Consider the following 19,094-nt stretch of genomic DNA (forward strand, 5'->3'; position numbering starts at 1 on the left):
ACAAAAAGCACAATCTGCGAACAGAACTCTATCTCTCTGCCAAATTTTGTGTAATTCCGTTCAGCCGGCTAAAGGTCCCTATGGAAAACTGCATGGGGAAAACATGATTTGGGACCCCCCTTTTTTTCTCGGCCCCCGCTTGACGAATCACCCCCAAACTTTCAGGGAAAGAGCGGAACCAAGCAGGCCATTTTCTTGGAGAAATTCATGAAGATTCGTCCACCGGCGCCAAAGTTATTCCAAATAGAATGTTGTAGATTTCCTATGGAAACTAGGGCCTAACTATAAGTACCTACTGACGACCGCCAGTAGGTAATATATATATGTATATTGTCTAGTGACAATGTTCGGGATCAGGAGACATTGGCAGCTACGATGTTCTCCGACAGCACCCCCCTCCCTGTTGACATCAGAGGGAGGGTTAATAATGATGCTAGTGGCAGCAGTAACAGTGCAATGAAGGATTTATTCAAAACTCTTGAAAAGAAATCCCGCCTAGAACAGTCGAAATGGTGGGAATCTAAGTCCCTACAAAGATACATAGAGGTAAATCGAATACCACGAGGTCTCCGCATATTGACAGCTCCAACATACGAGGACCCTAACACAGAGCTTATGAGGGAATGGGCTGAATGCAATTTGGACGCATCACGACGCCAGGTCCAAATTTTGATTAAATATGCCGACATCGATAGGGCTAAGTTACTGAGCGAGATAGCTAATATCCAGGAAGAACTGGAAGCTATGGGAGACGAGGAGGAGTGGGCACGTTTGTCTAAAGCTATGACTGAAGAAGGAAGAAGCCAAAATCACAGAAAGAAAAGCCTATAAATTTGCAAGAGATCGAAGTGACTATGAGCTGGGCCAAATATTTACGTTTTCGCGCAAATATGACTCTCTCCACAAAGGAGGAGCAAAACCGATGCCGCCTAAAGCCAAGATCTCTCGCCAGAAACAGGCGCAATCTGACTCCACGAACTCCGCTAGTTCCACCTTAAGCTCAGACATTGAAACTGAGTCTGACACGGACCGCCGTAAGCAAGCACAGGCGGAAGGTGGACCCAAACCCTCTCCTGGCCAGGAAATTACTTTTTTATGCCAGGAGAGATTGAAATCACTGAGGCCGCGGGCGCAATCAGGTCAAGCCGCAAATCGGAAAACTACCGGAGGCTCAAAAGGAGCAGAGCGGCAAAGAGGAGGTTTCCAGAAGAAAAGAAGAGGACGAGGACGGGGGCAGGGATCTGCCGCCGCACAGGAGTAATGGGGGACAGTAACCGTACCATCGTTAACCTTACAACATTAAAATTGACATCAAAAGAAGAAGAAATCCTCAAACTAGGATTAACCTATGCTACCCCATGTAACTTTAACTATTCAGCCACACGATGTGACGTGTACAAGGCAGTACGCAACTCAAATTACGAAAATTCTACGCTTTGAAGGACAGAACTAAAACTAATCCATCGCAGGTATTGAATTCGGACAGTGACACAGCAAATGCCACTCAAGGGACAAGAACCATTACTGAACTCTGGGAAACAGAAGGGATTGGCTATGAAATCAATTTGAAAAATGATGTCAACACATTTGATGAAAGGGGTAATAGAACTTCGGTGGAAACCCAATTCAGGCTACCTTCTGTATTTGTACCAGTTTTACCAAGAGACAATATTGATGTCTTCCACGAGAATGTGGTGGGGGACTTAAAACAGCTACATGGTGAAACTGCTAAGAAAAAGTGGCAATACAACGGCCGTGCCCAGCAATATGAAGCCCTAACAAAATGACTATCTAAGGATAAGGAAATCATTGTGAGAGGTAGTGACAAAGGGGGCAATGTGGTCCTTATGACCAGGACCAACTATGATCAAGAAGCTTATGCTCAACTTAATGACCGGACATGCTATGAGCGTATCCAACTTCAGGTACTAACTTCAGTAAAAACAGGCTACCATCAGAAATTGGCTAAATGGAAGGTGTTCAAACTAATCAGCGAGGCAGAATACAAATATCTAAAAACTGACCACCCGATCATGCCCATTTTGTACTTTCTCCCCAAGGTGCATAAAGACCCTCTACATCCACCGGGCAGACCCATAATTTCTGCTAGGGGCAGTCTTTTGGAGCACACCTCGGTGTATATTGATTATTTTTTGCAGGGGTATGTGCAGAATCTGGATTCCTACATAAAAGACACCGGGGATTTTTTAACTAAGATTATGGGCGTTGAATGGGTGGCGGGGGATTGGCTGATTGCCTTGGACGTAACAGCACTCTATACTAGTATCTCGCATTCTGATGGACTTGAAGCTGTAAAACATTATTTATCGAGAAGAGGCCCTGATTTTGAAGAACACAATAGAATGTTGTAGAACATGCTTCGATTTTGCCTTGCGAACAATCTGTTCTTGTTTAATCATCAATTGTATTGCCAACTTCAGGGAGTAGCTATGGGGGCCAGCTTCTCCCCGAGCTTTGCGTGTCTGCACATGGGGGCTTGGGAGGAGCTGGTCCTCAGGCAAAACTACCAAGGTATCATTAGTAACAACCTGATTGCGTGGTACCGTTTTATTGATGATTTGATGATCATTTGGAGGGGTAGCAAGGAGGAGGCTTTGAGCTTTATTGAGAGTATAAACAATAACAATCTCAATCTCAGATTTACAGCTACCATTAGCCAGGAATCTGTCACTTTCCTGGACACTGAATTATACATTCACAATGGACACCTTGAGAGTAGAATTTATCGTAAAAAGACTGCAGGGAATAGTATTCTTCATGCTGCCAGTGCACACTCGGCACATTTGATTTCTAGCATCCCCTATGGGGAGATGCTTCATCTACGCCGAGTGGGCAGCAACCCCATAGACCTCAAACTGGCTCAAGAAGACAGCATGAAGCGTTTTTTGGAAAGAGGTTACTCTGAACAGACGGTTCATAAATGCCATGGAAAAATCAATGATGCGAACTAGAGAGGACCTCCTGGTTAAGACTGTGGATCAGCCATTAGCTGGAGCTGTGGGGACTAGGAGTAGGATAGATGCGGAAAAGAACAATTTCCGCATCGTAACGAGATTCAGTAGGCAACATAATGAGATATACAAAATTATGAACAGACACTGGCCTCTGGTTACCCGTGACTCTGTCATTGGGACCACCCTACCCAAGAAAGTTTCCCTTACATTCAGCAAGGCTCCCTCACTACGTGATAAATTAGTTGATACCAGTCCAGAACCTTTCAATAAAACGTCTTAGTGGCAACAAAACAAAGGATTTTACCGTTGCAAGACCTGTAAGGCGTGCGTCCATGGGGAAAATACAAAAATCTTCATGGACGGTTTCACTGACCTTCCTCACTCCATCAAGCAGGTTTTGACCTGCAAGACCGAATTGGAAACCATGGATATATATATATATATATATATATATATATATATATATATATATATATATATATATATATATATATATATATATATATATATATATATATATATATATATATATATATATATAACTTGTTCACGGATAGGTTACTAATGATTCCCGACATACTTGTTTCAAAATCATAATCACATGACTTCCTGTTACATCATGGTTGTGTGAACACTAGACCCTTTGCATTCTGGTCTTTGTAGTTATAAGCACATTGTAACGTGCAATTGTGAACAAAAAACAGAACTGTTTAAACATTTTGACCATTGCATTTCATTTTCAAATTAATAGCTTGTATTTTGTATAAATAAGACTCCTCTAGTGGGGTTTACCGCGTGTGGTAATTTTATTTAAAATATGTCATCCGCTATTCAGTTATTACCCTCCAGTGGGTTAATTCATTATATTCACAAATTAAATTGTTTACTGTGCAATTTGCAGTAATGTGCTTAGAGGTGTTTGATGGAAAGGGAAAAAACAAAAATGATTTGATAAATAAAAAAGGGAATTTAAAATTTTGGGAGCAAACCCAAAAGAACTGGTGAAGCAAAATCCTTTTATGTAATTACCATAAATGTACATAAAGTTCCTCATCCTGGTTGAGACCGTGCGGCGTGTAAGTTCGAAGTACCAATATTTGCTGCGATTCCTGTTGGCATAATTTTTTCTTGCGATTGCATACGCACTACGAGGTTAGAACGTCAAAAGGCAACCCGAGGGAAATCTGTCATTTCAATTTTACAAGGACTTTTAAATTAAACACCGCACCTTTTCCAGCAGGATTAATATACCCACAGTGTCTACTCACCATTCCATCCCAGCAACACTCACCCAGTATTACAGCATTCTGGGAGCTGTAGTTTGCTCTCAAGCTGCAGAGGAGTTGCCATCACGTGACTACGGTCAGCGGACTACCGCCAATGGGAGGGACACTTGACATTCAAAAAGGTGTGGGTGAAAGCATTTCCTTGCATTCAGCAGCATCTGACGAAGGCTGCAAGGCTGAAATGCATTATGCATAGCTGAACCATTAAAGATTTCCTGACGCTTCCCCTGTGTGGCCTCCCCCTGTTCTCTTGGGAGTTGGACGCTATTTCCAAGTTGTAAATATATAGAAAGCATCCCTTCCACTGCTGGAATGTCGGAGGTAAGGGGCCAAGCCAGGCAGAGGCCACACAGCCTAAGAACTGCTACCGCTATAAAGATCAGCCCGCCTTTAGAATTTCCCTTTGGAATGAAGCGATTTCTGAACTCAGTATATTTAGGCGGGAGCCCAAATAAAACATATGGACCAAGACTGCACTTGGTTCTCGACACCTAGGAGAACATGTCTCAGCCACCCCACCCCACCCCATTAAGCTATTTTGACGGGTGCAATATATAAGCCGAAAATGGTTTTATAATGTTGAGTTTATAAATTAGATGAACATGAAATTGACCCTCCCAGCTCTAAAGATTCCAAAAAGCCAGAATTTACCATACCTAATTTTGCCTGCCATTTTTCCAGGTCGTCTGGAGCCTATTCCATAGGACACCCGTATGTTTGAGGTATTGAGTAGTTTGTTCCCCTTGCTAAGATCTCCAACAGGGGTATCCTGGAGAAGCCTTCTACCCCCAACCTTTCTTAAAAGGAAGTCCCTGAGTTTTAAATATTTATAAAATCTTGAGCCCCAATAATAAATCTAGACCAAATCTCTTCAAATTAACCTATGTTGTTACCCGAGCCCATTTAATTAAACACCTGTCATGGAATATATCAGGTAATTGACTAGTCAGATGCACAGGAGTGTACCAGCTATCCCTTTCTACTCCCATTTTTTTCCAGATTCCTGAGCAGTTTCTGAATGTAGCCATCAATACCTTAAACATTTTTTTTAATAATAGTTCAGCTTGAATATGTTCAATAGTCACCCCTTAGCTGCCATGCCAATCAATAATTCAAATATTTATTTAATTTCTTGTATAGCGCAAGAATCGACCCCATACGGGGTATCTCCGCGCTTTTGCTCGCAATGTGGCATGGCAGGTGTTACCAAAGGTTGGAGTTGTCGACTGATGGTTAGTTATTTATTCTTCCAGGAACAAGCAAGTTTTTAATTTTTTCCTGAAGGAGGAGTGGTTGGAGGTTTGTCTAATGCAGGGGGGTAGGTTGTTCCATAGGTTAGGCCCTACCAGAGAGAAGGCTCTGCCACCTTGTCTGGTTTTTTTTACCAGAGGAGCTTTTATTAGCAGTTGATTGCTTGACCGTAATGCTCTGTCAGGTTTGTAGAGGGGTAACTTTTGGGTCAGATAATTGGGGGCTTTCCCGAACAGGCATTTGTGAACAATGCAGCAGATTTTAAATTTGATGCGTTGTTGTATTGGCAACCAATGAAGTTCTCGGAGCAGAGGCTTGGAGGGGGTTCTGGGGGGGGCATTCAAAACCAGTCTTGCCGCTGTGTTTTGGACGACCTGGAGGCGGTTTATGGCATCCTCGTTGGCTTGTATTAGGAGCCCGTTGCAGTAATCAATTTTACTTATCACCATAGTCTGCACAAGGGTCTTTCTGTAGTTATCTGATAAGTATGGGAAGACTCGTCTTAACAGACCAATTGTGTGGAAGCATGCCCCAGCAACTGCACTCACATGTTCCTTCAAGGTTAGATTTTGATCTAACTTCACCCCCAGATTCTTTACTGTTAGTTTTGGGGTGGGTTCTGGTCCCAGATCTAAGGGCCACCAGTCGGGGGACCATAGTATGGACGCTTTTCCAAAGAGCATTAATTCAGTTTTTCCAACGTTGCATTGGAGACGGTTGGCAGCCATCCAGTTGGAGATGGCCCTCATTCCTTCCGCAAAATTATCCCTGACATTGGAATTTAGGGAATGGAAAGGGTAGAGAAGTTGGGTGTCGTCAGCGTAGGACATCGGGGTGAATCCATATTTTCTCACAATCTCAGCAAGGGGGGCCACGTACACATTAAACAATGTGGGGCTTAGGCATGAGCCCTGTGGCACCCCCTTCGTGAGCATCCTTGAGGGGGAGCGATACGGTCCCAGGCTGACGGATTGTGAGTGCCCGGACAGAAAGCTCTCCAGACAGGAAAGGGCCTGTCCTCCTATGCCTACTCCCTTTAAACGGCTCACGAGGATCTTGTGGGACACAGTATCAAAGGCGGCCTACAGGTCTAACAGCACCAGAATCATTGAGCCTCCTCTATCCTGTGACATCTTGATGTTATCGGTCACGGAGAGGAGTGCAGATTCGGTGCTGTAGTTGGGCCTGAACCCATATTGTGAGTGGTCCAGGCCCCCTGTCGCCTCTATGAAACTGGACAGATGGGTGTTAACATGGTTCTCGGCCAGTTTACTCAGGAGCGGCAGCAGAGAGATAGGACGGAGGTTGGAGAGCTCTGTCCAGGGGGAGATGGAGTTTTTCCGAATAGGATTCACCACTGCCTCTTTCCATTGCTGAGGGAGTTTACCTTCTTTGTAGGAGAGGTTCAAGACTTTTTGGATAATGGGGCAGAGAGCAGTGCTTAGCGTGTTCATCACTGTAGGGGGGATGAGGTCAAGGGGGGACCCTGTTTTTATTGTGTTTAGTAAAGATTTTGTGTCATCCTCGGAGATTTCTGGGATGTCAGTAAAGGTCTCAGAATTAGTTTGTGGACAGAGAGCGGGATGTTTAGCCAATATTTTGTTATAGATGGTGTCAATTTTATCTTCAAAGAATTGTGAGATCTTATTACACAGATCCTGAGAGAAGGTATCAGGACTTTCGCATGCTGTAGGATTTGTGAAACTTCTCAGGATTTTGTATAATTCTCTGGTAGAATTATCTGCTTTATCTATTTGAGATTGAAGGCTGGTTTTCCTTGCCTTTTTTATGTTTTTGTAGTAGGAGGAGACAGCTTGTTGATAGAGCTCTTTGCTTTCAAGCAACACAAGTATTCCTTAGCTTGAATCTCAGAAGGAATAAAAATTGATAGTCCCTTTTGCAAGGGTTTTTAACTGCACCAAGGCTAACAAATGAGCTTCAAAATCTGCATCCTGAAAGGGTTTGATTAATTGGTGAAGTCGACATCTGCATTCAACAGTTGAGTGACAAAGGTCAGGGCAGACAAAAAACAAAGAATCTCTATATCTTCTTCTACCCTCAGGGCGGGCCTTCTCTTAAAATAGCTTGCCATAGCAAAAAGTTGCCCAAAAATACCAGTATTGCCTTTGGTTGCCTCTGTTCTCTATTGTCCTGGTCATACTTATGCTGAGTTGCAGGGAATCTCTGCACCCTCTGAATTTCCATTTCTCAGTTTGGGAAATGCACTCCTGACAAGGTCCAACATGAATGTTCTTATATAATCCCCCTCTAGTCCTTCCTCAATCGCAAGGAAGCAAAGATTATTTTATCTCTGATGATTTTCAAAATCCTTGATCTTCCACATCACATCCGACAGTTGGGTACCTTGTAAGTTTACTTGGTCCTTGATAGCTTTAATATCAGTTTTGACGGCTGTAGTCCTCTCCTCTATGCATCTAAGATTCTCCCCAATCTCAGTGCAGGACATGACAAACTTTCTTATGGCCCATTCAAGTTTTTTTGTTGCCTGCGTTACTTTTTTACCATCTGCTCGCGTCTCAGCACAATGCTCTTCAATTGACTACAGAATTAGTCTCAGAGAGGGGCACAGAGTATCTCCCCTTTCCCCTGCCGGAGCTGGCGGGTCTGATTTAGCGGGGACCTCTGGTTCTCCCAATATCATTGTTCGTGAGTAGTCCCACTACAGATCTGCTCCTGATGAAGATTTGACTCAACTCTTGCTGAGATCTGTTTTGCCCTTAGACCCCTTATGGTATTTTCTGCACTTGAGTTCTGTATCTGGCACTTCAGGAGTGTTTGAATCAGTTGAGGAGGTACTATGCTCACCATCACTCAGGCAGGAATGAGAGGTTTCTAAGCATGAGTCATCTGTCAGGGAGAAGAATTTGTTACCCCCTACCTTCTATTGTGGCATCCGGTGTGTTACAGGCCCGTGCTCTGAATTGAGCTCAGATCCACCCTTTTCTCTTCCTGATGTGTCCAACTGAGGCAGAATCATATATCCCTTGCTGGGGTTTTGCGTAGTACTCCCCTGTAGTCTCCCAGCAGGGTTAATTTTTCCCAGCTCCTGATTCTTCTTGCCCTATAGGCAGGGCTTTTCTTGCACGCCTGCTGTATCTGAAGGGCTCGCCACTGGGGGGACGCCATACTGCTCCAAGATGCCCCTGAGAAGAACACATCCAGACTCTGCAACCCCATGCTCAGGGCCTAAATCTCTTTCACTTTGGTCTTGAGCATCCTAGGTCATGTGGGGGGCAAGATTATTACTGAATTCAAATGTAAGCGCACATCTTATTTGTGTAATTCTCTAAAAAGTAAGCTGTCTAATCTCATGTGCGTGCACGCCAGTTGTAGGGTTGCCAACCCTTTTGAAATAAGGTCATAAACAAGTGAAACTTTACTCGGTATCTGAATGCACTGCGTAAATAACTTATTCACATAATCCAATAAACAAGCAGTTAATACATTTCTTCAATAATGTTATCTTTGTTCACAAGAGTTTTGGACTGTGTTATGGTTTAATTTTTAGGCAATAATTATGAAAAAACTTTTTTTGCATATTGACTACACAGTACATTAATACAATGAACACATCACATTATCCATGTGATGTAAACAAAAAACAACCATTCTAACAGAAATGAACTTCACCCAATGCATTTTGGGATTGTCTCATCCCTTCTTCAGGGGCCTCTGAAAAGATAATGATAAATGCTGATTGCCTGGAGCACATATCATCCAACATACAGGGGTGTGGACTGATTATTAGACAAGTGCTTTGTCTGAAAACATTTGGTAACTGCTGGTTGTGTGGTGTCCTGAAAGGAACATGCATCCCCTGTCTCTAGGGCAGACACCACCGGGATTGAACTAACTGATTGGTCTGGCAAATTCGCCCTCCGCCCTGCCCCTATACTGTCAGGCCAGTTTTTAGAAGGTGGGGAGTCTATGGGCTTAGCAGCACCATTGCCTGTTGTTTCCTGATGCATCTCTTGTCTTCACCCACACTGGCTGCCCAGTCTGTTCCGAGCCAAGCACTGCATCTCTATTCCTCCTAGGTAACTTCAAGACTCTGGTGGCAATGATGAATGCTGTGGACGCTAAAACCACGCCTGTCCCGCACTTGGGAGCACTCCAGCAAACACTCCAATAAAGTCTGCCCACATGCCAAGCGTAGTGTTGTTTCTCCAACATGCACAGGTCGGAGGAGAGCTCGTTGCTGCAGTCCATCCCTTCAAGGATCCACCAAAACAGAGGATCTGCAACTTTCTCCGCATCCCGTGTAACTTTCTTTATCCATTGATTTCACCAATGGCCATGTTATACTGCTTGCCTGTCTTGTCCAGCTCATAAGTGTAAGTTTTAAACGAAATGCATTTACAAAGAAAATAATTAATCTACAAACCTAAAATATCATTTTTAATAATTTCACAGATTTTCACCATCCAGATACAGCAATAAAATACTCATCTTCTGTCGAAAGTAAATATTTATCAAATTTTTCTAATACATTCACAGACTTTAAAGACAGACATACAGCGTTCAAATTTGATTACAATCTCTGTAGGACTTCTTCAGTAAGTTTACGCTAAACAATATATAATAAAAAATAAATATTCAAATTTAAAATAAAAAAATTATCTTGGGGAAGGTGCTGGTCATTAGTAGGGGGCAAAATTATTATTTTAACTCAACTGGGTGCTTGCCTCAGGGAAGGTGATGGTCAATGATGGGGGTCAGAATTACTATTCTAACTCAACAGTGCATGCCTTAGGGAAGGTGCTGGTCAGCGGTGGGGTAAAATGGGGTGCAAAATTGCTTTTTGAACTCCGCCGGGTGCTTACCGCAGGGAAGGTACTGGTTAGTTGGGGGGGGGGGGGCAAAATTACTATTCTTACTCTGAAGGGGTGCTTACCTCAGGAAAGGTGCTGGTCAGTGTTGGGGCGGCAACATTACTATTCTAACTTCACCAGGTGCTTGGTTGAGGGAAGGTGCTGGCCAATTGTTGCTTTATGAAATAAAATCTATGAAAAGTTCAACATACAGTAATTATACTTTTTCTGACAGGTTGGATAAAATAACCGTATAAAAGAATACAAACAAAATCATCAGCTGGACCCCAAACCATAACCACAAGCAGTTGTTCAACAAGCAGAAGGCCTTTGACAGGTAAAATAGTTCAAAAATCAAATGTTGCAACTAAAGCACTTCTCATTACAAAGCAAGAATCAAAACAAAACAACAATCTGTTAAAAAATAATGTGAATAATGGCAAAAACAGGTCAAACTAACAATCATCTGTAAATATCAACTTTTTCTTTTAGACCTACTCAACATCACCCAGAAGACTGGAAACTAAATCAACAAAATCGCCTGAAGAAAATAACTATACCAGCAAAAGGACAATCAAGCAGTCAAAGGAACCTTACTAAGGTGAAACAAAGTGCATGACCTATTTAAAATGCCAATTTTTCTTTCCACAACTAGATACCGTAGTACAAAATCATAGCTGCCAAAATCAAAGTCAAACAATACAATAAACAACATGTTCTTAGAAAACTCAATAGGCAGACAAATAACTATTAACAGGATTTTTTTCAGGTTGTAACCAATAAACAATTTCAAAAAACAAAAGCACATACTGACAGCAATTGAATAAAAACATGTTTTCAGAAATGTCAATAGTCAAACTTGAAAAAATACATTTCCTTTGCAGGTTAAAAGTTCATTAAAAAAGCTATAACAGAAAATGTATTTTTCTCCCTTGTTTTACAAACATATACATTATGGCATCAGGAAGTCAAGCCAGCTGTGTTAAATCTCAAAGACAAAACTACTCCTAAAGCACTGTGGCTACCTTAATTGTAACAAAATATTAACTGAGCTCATGAGTCATTGGAGATGTGTGCAGTATCACTCATCCCATTGCACAGGCAGAGCACTTACTCTTGGTGACACTGTTGAAAGGACCACAGAGCATAACCACTCTGCCTCTGCAAAGGAGATCGAGGTTAGAAAAAACATAACTCAAGTGAAAGAACTTGCATCCACCTCCACTGAACCCTGTGGCGCAGTTTTGAGGGAGGTATCCCAAGACATTCCTATGCATGTAGCAAGTTGTATGCCTACAATTCGGAATCTATGCAGAATTATCCAAAGCAAAAAACAGCAAGTAACTCCCAACGTGTAACACCGCAAACATACTCTGATATTAACATTCCTCCTGAACTAATTGCTACCATTACTAATGAAACTTTTCTTTTGTATGGCAACAAAAACCCTCAGAAAAGGATTCTAATCTTTAGCACACCCCATAACCTTGTAAAATTGGAGACTAGTGATATTTGGATGATGGAGGGGACGTTTAAATCCACACCCCATCCATTCACCCACATATACACTATTCACACCTACATTAATACCACTACAGTTTCTTTAGTGTACATATCCCATGATACGCAAACATCAACATCACTGACATTTTAACAGTGGGCAAATGGAAAACACTCAATAAAAGTCCTAGAAAAATGATAATTGATTTTGAATTAACCATGATTAATACCATAACCAAAATGTATCCTGATACCCAAATTCAAGGATGTTTTTTACTTTTCACAGGCCTATTGGAAAAAAATTATAAAACATCCTTAGTTGAGGATTACATATTAGACAGTAAGCTGCAATTTGAGTTAAAGAAACAGCATTATGCTGTATTCCTCCTTACAGTGTGGATGAATACTACCCATCAATTACCAAATCTGACTAATTGACAAATTGGCATCTTTACTAAATTACTTTGAAGACACATGGATTGGCCATCTAAGCAGGTTGGATCGCAGGAGGAATCCAAGGTTTCCTGTGAAATGGTGGAACTGTGACATGACCTGCTTAGAGGGAGGAGCAAAGACTAATAATGCAATAGAGGGATGGCACAACTCCTTCAACAAATCAATCGGAAAACCTCACCCAAACTTTTATAATTTCTTGGAAATTTGGAGGAAGGAGCAAGTTTCCAACAAATGAGAATAGCGCAATCATTGACTGGTAGTCTGAGCCCACAAATTTCCAAAAGAAATGTCACAGCGACTATGGGGACAAATTCAACAGTTTTTGTTGATGGTGTCTTCTTTCTTCAACTCTTTGTGATTCGTAAAGTTCCATAGTTCACCAAGAGCCTTTATCACTCCAAAAATCTAAAGTTTCAAATCAATAATCCACAATGCAATCCAAATCCCAAGCAAAACTATCAAAAGAGACGCATAGCCAGATTTCCTGCAAAATCACTGCGGCAAAATGGACTGTGTAAACTAAAAAAACGTACCCCCTAAAAAAAAACCTCGAAAAATAAAGGGTTTTTGGCAGAATAACCGCAGCAAGAAATCCACCATTGAAATCCACTGCCCATACTTTTTAAACACATCCATATATTGGCAAAAGATTTACAAAATCCAAAACTGCAAACTTTATCATGCAGTCAAAATCCTGCATAAAGTTAAAATTCATTTAAAAGAAAAATCCAAATTATTCACAACATCCAGTCGGCAAACGAAGCCACTGTGTCTCCAAACTTCCACCTGGTCAAACTGCCATGAATACTGTATACATGTTTGAAAAACGTGATGCAAGAAAAATATATATACAAGGGGGGTAACGTGGTCTTATGGCCACGCAAACTCTACATGTCAGAAGCGGAACACAATTATCAGACCAAGCATGCTACAAAAAGAGCAACAGCCACATAGTTCGTGCCTCATAGAACGAACACTACTCAAAATTGCTTGCGTAGAAAAGTGGCAGTCTGGTGAGTGATGCGGAATATCAGTTTCTTAATAAAGATCACCCAGTGATCCCCACTTTCTACCTTATTCCTAAAGTACATAAATCTGTTACCAGGCCTCCAGGTAGACCAATTATTTCAGCCATCGGTAGCATCATGGAAAACACCTCAAAATATAGAGACTATTTCCTGCAAGAATGGGTTCAAGGCTTATGTTCGTATGTCCAGGACACTTCAGACTTTTTGCGGAAGATTGAACAAATTGACTGGTGTTCGGATATGATTTTAATGACACTGGATGTGACTTCCTTGTATACTTTGATAAAACATCAGGATTGTATAAAAGCAGTCGAGCACTCTCTAAATTTGAGACCCATTCATTGTGCACCCCACAACAAAATGTTGCTAACCATGGTTAGAGAATGTCTTGAGCATAATTATTTTTTGTTCAACAATCAAATCTACCAGCAAGTGAGAGGGGTGGCGATGGGGGCCTGCTTCCCCCCCCCCCCAGTTACTCCTGTCTTCACATGGGACTGTGGGAGGAGCAGGTTCTGAGGGGAGAGCATGGACAAATAATGGACGGTCATATGATCACATATTTGAGATACATTGATGATTTGTTTTTTATTTGGAAGGTCTCAGAAGCTAGTGCAACCAATTTTGTGGAATTACTAAATATGAATTGCTTTAACCTGAATTTTACATCCACAGTAAATTCCAGATCTGTTGTCTTTTTAGATGTAGAGGTATACGTGGAGGGTAACACACTGGCAACCCGTTTATACAGGAAGCCCACAGCAGGCAATACGGTACTGCATGCATCAAGTCACCATCCTCAACATCTGATACGTAGCATCACATATGGGGAGATGCTACGAATCAAACGCATCTGCGGTACCGATATGGAATGCCAGATTGCACAGCAGGCCAGTAAGAGTCGATTTGTGGCCAGGGGCTATACCCCGGGTGTTTTGGATAATGCTATCAACAAAACCAAACATCTAACTAGGGGTGAGGCTCTGCTTTCTAAAGCGCAGAGGGAGGAGGGGGCCACCAGCTCCCTCAGCTGTCAAACCAGAATAATACTCACCTACAGCAGACAACACCAATAATTGCGGAAGATCTTTATCCGCAATTGGAATCTGGTGCAAGGGGACCCTGTGATTGGGGGTTTGGTTTCAAACAAACCAGATCTGACTTTCAGAAAATCCCAAACTATGGGAAATAGTTTGGTTAAAAACAATCCAGAGGTGGTTACCCAAGGAACTTGGATGTCACAGATCAAGGGTTTTAGAAAATGTCCAAGCTGCAAGGCTTGTAAATTCAGCAGTATTAGAACCCAAAACACCAGTTTGTTCCATGCAGAACCCATCCAAATCACCAAGAGATTGACTTGCAGAACAGACTTTGCTATCTATGTGCTGGAGTGTCCGTGTGGGCTCAAGTACATTGGAAGTACTAAACTTCCTGCCCACAAACGAATACTCCAGCACATTAGAGCCATCACGGGGGAAGATCAATCGTACCCGGTGGCTAGGCATTTCGAGCAATCACATAATAGCAACCCTAACTTGGTGCATTATTATGTAATTGACTCTGTAGACCCGATTTTAAATCGGCTTTTGATCTTGTAAACAGGTCCCTTCTATGGAAAAAACTTGAAGATTATGGAATCCCGGGCTCACTTCTGAGCCTTATTCAATTACTGTATTCTGAAAACTGGGTCAGGGTGAGGATCGGAGATGGGCGAACCTTATCTAGTAAAATACCGGTGACGCCTGGCCTTAAGCAGGGTTGCGTCCTTGCACCACTACTTTTTAACTTATTTTTAGCCGACCTCACCAATGCACTAAATGATGTGAACTCACATCCACCAAGGCTAGCAGGAACACAATTGTCAAATTTGTTGTATGCAGATGACGTGGTGTTGTTGAGTCAGACAAAAGTGTGACTGCAAAGACTAATTGATCGAACACTTAGTTATGCAAAGGATAATCAAATGGTAATAAATGGGGCAAATACAAAAGTAATGGTAGTTACAAGGAATAGAAGACAAAAAAACAAATGGATGCTGGGACAAACTCAGCTAGAGCAAGTTGACAACTATCGGTATCTCGGTGTCCTATTTAATGAGAATGGAAGTTTTCTCCCCCAGAGGAAAGATATCACTAGGAAAGCAAATAGCTTGACTGCGGCTTTTAGAATCATTCAAAAGAAACTAACTGCTCTGACATACAGTCCTTTACTAAAAATCATATCTGCTAAACTATTACCGACCTTAACATACGGTGCCGAAGTCCTAAATGGTAAGGATGCGGACTTAATTAACAAAGCAGTGGCAAAAACCTACAAAATACTGTTGCAGTTACCACGCAATGCCTCGCAGGCACAAGTAAGGCTGGAGTTTGGGGTAAACAATCAGCAATATGCCCGACAAGGCCTAATTCTGAAAGTCTGGAACCGTGTAAAAAAACGACCAGGATAATCAATTATCTAGAGCTTTATGGCAAGAAGCAAGAGACAATCGTAAACTTCAAGCATGGGCTTATCTAAATAAAGCAAAAGAAGAATTTGGAATAACAGCAATTTGGAAAAATACAATCACCCAAGAAAGCTTTAAAAAAACAATTAATAAATTGGCTATTCACCTATCACTGCTAAAAGACAAAGAATTATTGTTGAAAAGAAAGCATGCATGGCCAATTATAAACGAATATAAAAAAAAGCAAGTCCAAACATACCTGGAAACTCCATGGTCCCACCAAAGTAAGCGATCTTTTATAAAAGTACGCTTTGGACTCTGGCCAGGCTCGTGCCATCTTCCACCATGGAAGACTAATGAGGGCAATACGACATGTAGGTTATGTAAACGGGGACAAGAAGATATTTTGCATTTGGTATGTCTGTGTTCTGGAAATGGATACAGAAAGGAAAGTAATCCTCAGGGGGTTATTTAATGCCCGAGGTATAAGGACTTGTAGACAAGCAGTAATGGCTACCAAAGATCTACCAATGAATTCAGCTTTTGTAACATTTTTATCTGTGATCGTGAAAAATCTTAAGGAAAGTTTTAATTAGATTTCGTTTTAATGAAATATGAGCATAATTATGTGCATGACGTTTTTAAACTACTGATTACTTAAAGATATTTTAAAATGTATTTGTTTTGTAAGATTTTAATTAATCAAACAAATAAACATAAACTTGAAGTTGAACTTGACTCTGTAGACCCCATGAAGCGAGGTGGCAATCGGGAGGCCAGATTACGTCTCTTAGAGACACGCTACATAGTAGAACTTGACACCAAGCACTCTGTTGGGTTGAATTCCAGCGAAGATTTCCACACTTGCCTTTAACATAAGAAATACTTGGGGACATTTATTTATTCTCAAGTTTACGGTAGTAGGCAGGTGATTTGAAACTGGATAGTCTGGCTTTTTCTGCACATTCTCTCTGTTTCGCACACATTCCTGCTTATAGGTTGGGTTTTATCAGAACTGGATATTGAATATGCGGCATGGGCTCATGCAGCATAGAAATAATTCGATTGCCAATAATTGCAATGGATTTGACCACATGAATATTTTTTAGACATATTTTTAACATAGGTTTGGGGTATTCACTTGCTTGAGGAGGCACAGAGTATTAAGACTATATAGCTGACGGCTATAGTTTTCTTAGAAGATACAATGTGACAAAAGTATTGGATTTTTGCACTACACACATTATGGGTTTATTGGGGAGATTATGCACACTGAATTTTTTACACAGGAATAAGACAAATTGAATAGACTAACAACAGTACGGGATACATAAATGCCCACTGGGGCTTAATTACATAAATAAAACTTCAAGGCTACAGGTTGCCCAGGTGACACAACATAGTCTTTTGCAACATGATGTGAGCAGAATTGGATATAAGGTGTTTTAAAAAAATATTGGGGATACTTATGAAATAAGATTATTTATATTTTTATAATTCTATGTGGGCTGTGTTTTAATTAAAGTTTTTATAACTGGTTGACAGACATTTTTTGCACATTATGAAAGCATTATGCTGTTATAATTTTAATGTTGCTTTGAATTTGTCTATATACCGTGTTTATATATTACTTGCGTAATTTGCACATATCAGTCTATAATTGACTGTAAAACAATGTTTGCACATTCATCATGCATTATGCTGCTATAATTCATATGCTGCTAGTATGTTGCTTATAAATTAAATTTATTTATACTGCATTATGCTGCTGTCGTTCAACGCTGCTATTATAATGTTTACAGACCAGGTTTACATTGCATTAACGAAATTTGCACAGGGGATATTGTTTTAGACCTAAAAAGATGTCTAATTGTATTTTAAGCCAGAAGAATTTGGTATAATTACATAATATCCTGTACTGGTTTTTGCGTATTTTTGCACATGTACTTACTTGCATTATGACAAGCATACTAATTTCTTGCTTTCTATGATCCAGTGGGTCAAATGCCATTTCCTGTGTTGGTTGCACTTTAAATAGCCTCCTCCTCCTTGACAATGCTTCATGTGATCAAGACCCAGTGCGGGTCGAAACGCGTCATGGCGGACTGGCTGGTCGGTAATATGCAATAAAGACTTGATTGGCACAAGAATTGCGGGTCCACTTTTCGTTTCTTGCCCCAACAACGGCGTTTGAAAGTGACGATTTCGAATATATATATATATATTGCTTCCTTTACTCTTTGGTTTAATAGAAATAATAATCTTTCTTTCAATTTGTTTTTTTGAAACCAAAAGTGTTAAAAAAGCAATCATCCTTACATGGGCCTACAACCATTATCTGCCTAGGAATTAAAATAGTGTTTAAAACATTCAATGCATATATCAAAATACTAACATATATCTAAATACCTCCCTCCTCTCTCCTTACAATAAACTATGCCACCCACAATCTCTCTTTATTAAATAAACTTTGTCTTATCTCACAGCAGCTCTTCTTTGCTTCCGATCTTGACCGCAATTTTCCACTGTAAAAATAGACGCTCAAATGTGAACGTCAACTCTGAAAGTAAAAAAGAAAAAAGGACAATTACTCCCATTAACTTCAAGGAAAATGTGTGGGAAACTACGGGAATTTTTTTTTTAAAAACATGTAAATATACTACTTTGAAAAAGTTTTCATCAAAAAAATAATTTATATTGAATTCTATTTGTATTCTTTTTTTCACATTTCTAATGCAGGTATATCTTTTTAAAAATAAATGCATCTTTTTATTATTACATTTTATGTGTCCTATTTATTTATTTCAATAAGAATAGAAGTGGATACATTTGTAATTATAATTATATTTGTTACTATATTTTCATAGATTTGTATTAGTGTACATATATCCATATTTACATATTTTAAAATGTTTTATCAATTCATTTTATATTGACTAAAATGATCAAATATGTTTTTTTAAATAGTACACTCCCCTACAAAACCCCCATAAATCTCTAACATGCCATGCCTGATTATGAGTGTTAAACCATCATAACTTTCATTTTAAGTACTTCATAATTTATCAAATTAATATTAATATTACAATTACATTAATACCCAGGTTTAAAATGAATACCTGGGTATTACTACAGTCCCCCTCCCAAAACTCCTATTCCCTCATATCCCATACCAGAGAATGGGTGTTACACCCTCATAAGTATAACGTTTATTTTTTTCAAATTACTACACTTAAATTACATTAAAACCCAGGTATTAACATTAATACAAGGGTATTAGTACACTCCCCCACCCAAACCCCTGTTTCCCTCAGATCCCC

The sequence above is a fragment of the Lissotriton vulgaris genome, chromosome 5 (assembly GCF_964263255.1).
Source record: "Lissotriton vulgaris chromosome 5, aLisVul1.2, whole genome shotgun sequence".
Lineage (NCBI taxonomy): Eukaryota > Metazoa > Chordata > Amphibia > Caudata > Salamandridae > Lissotriton > Lissotriton vulgaris.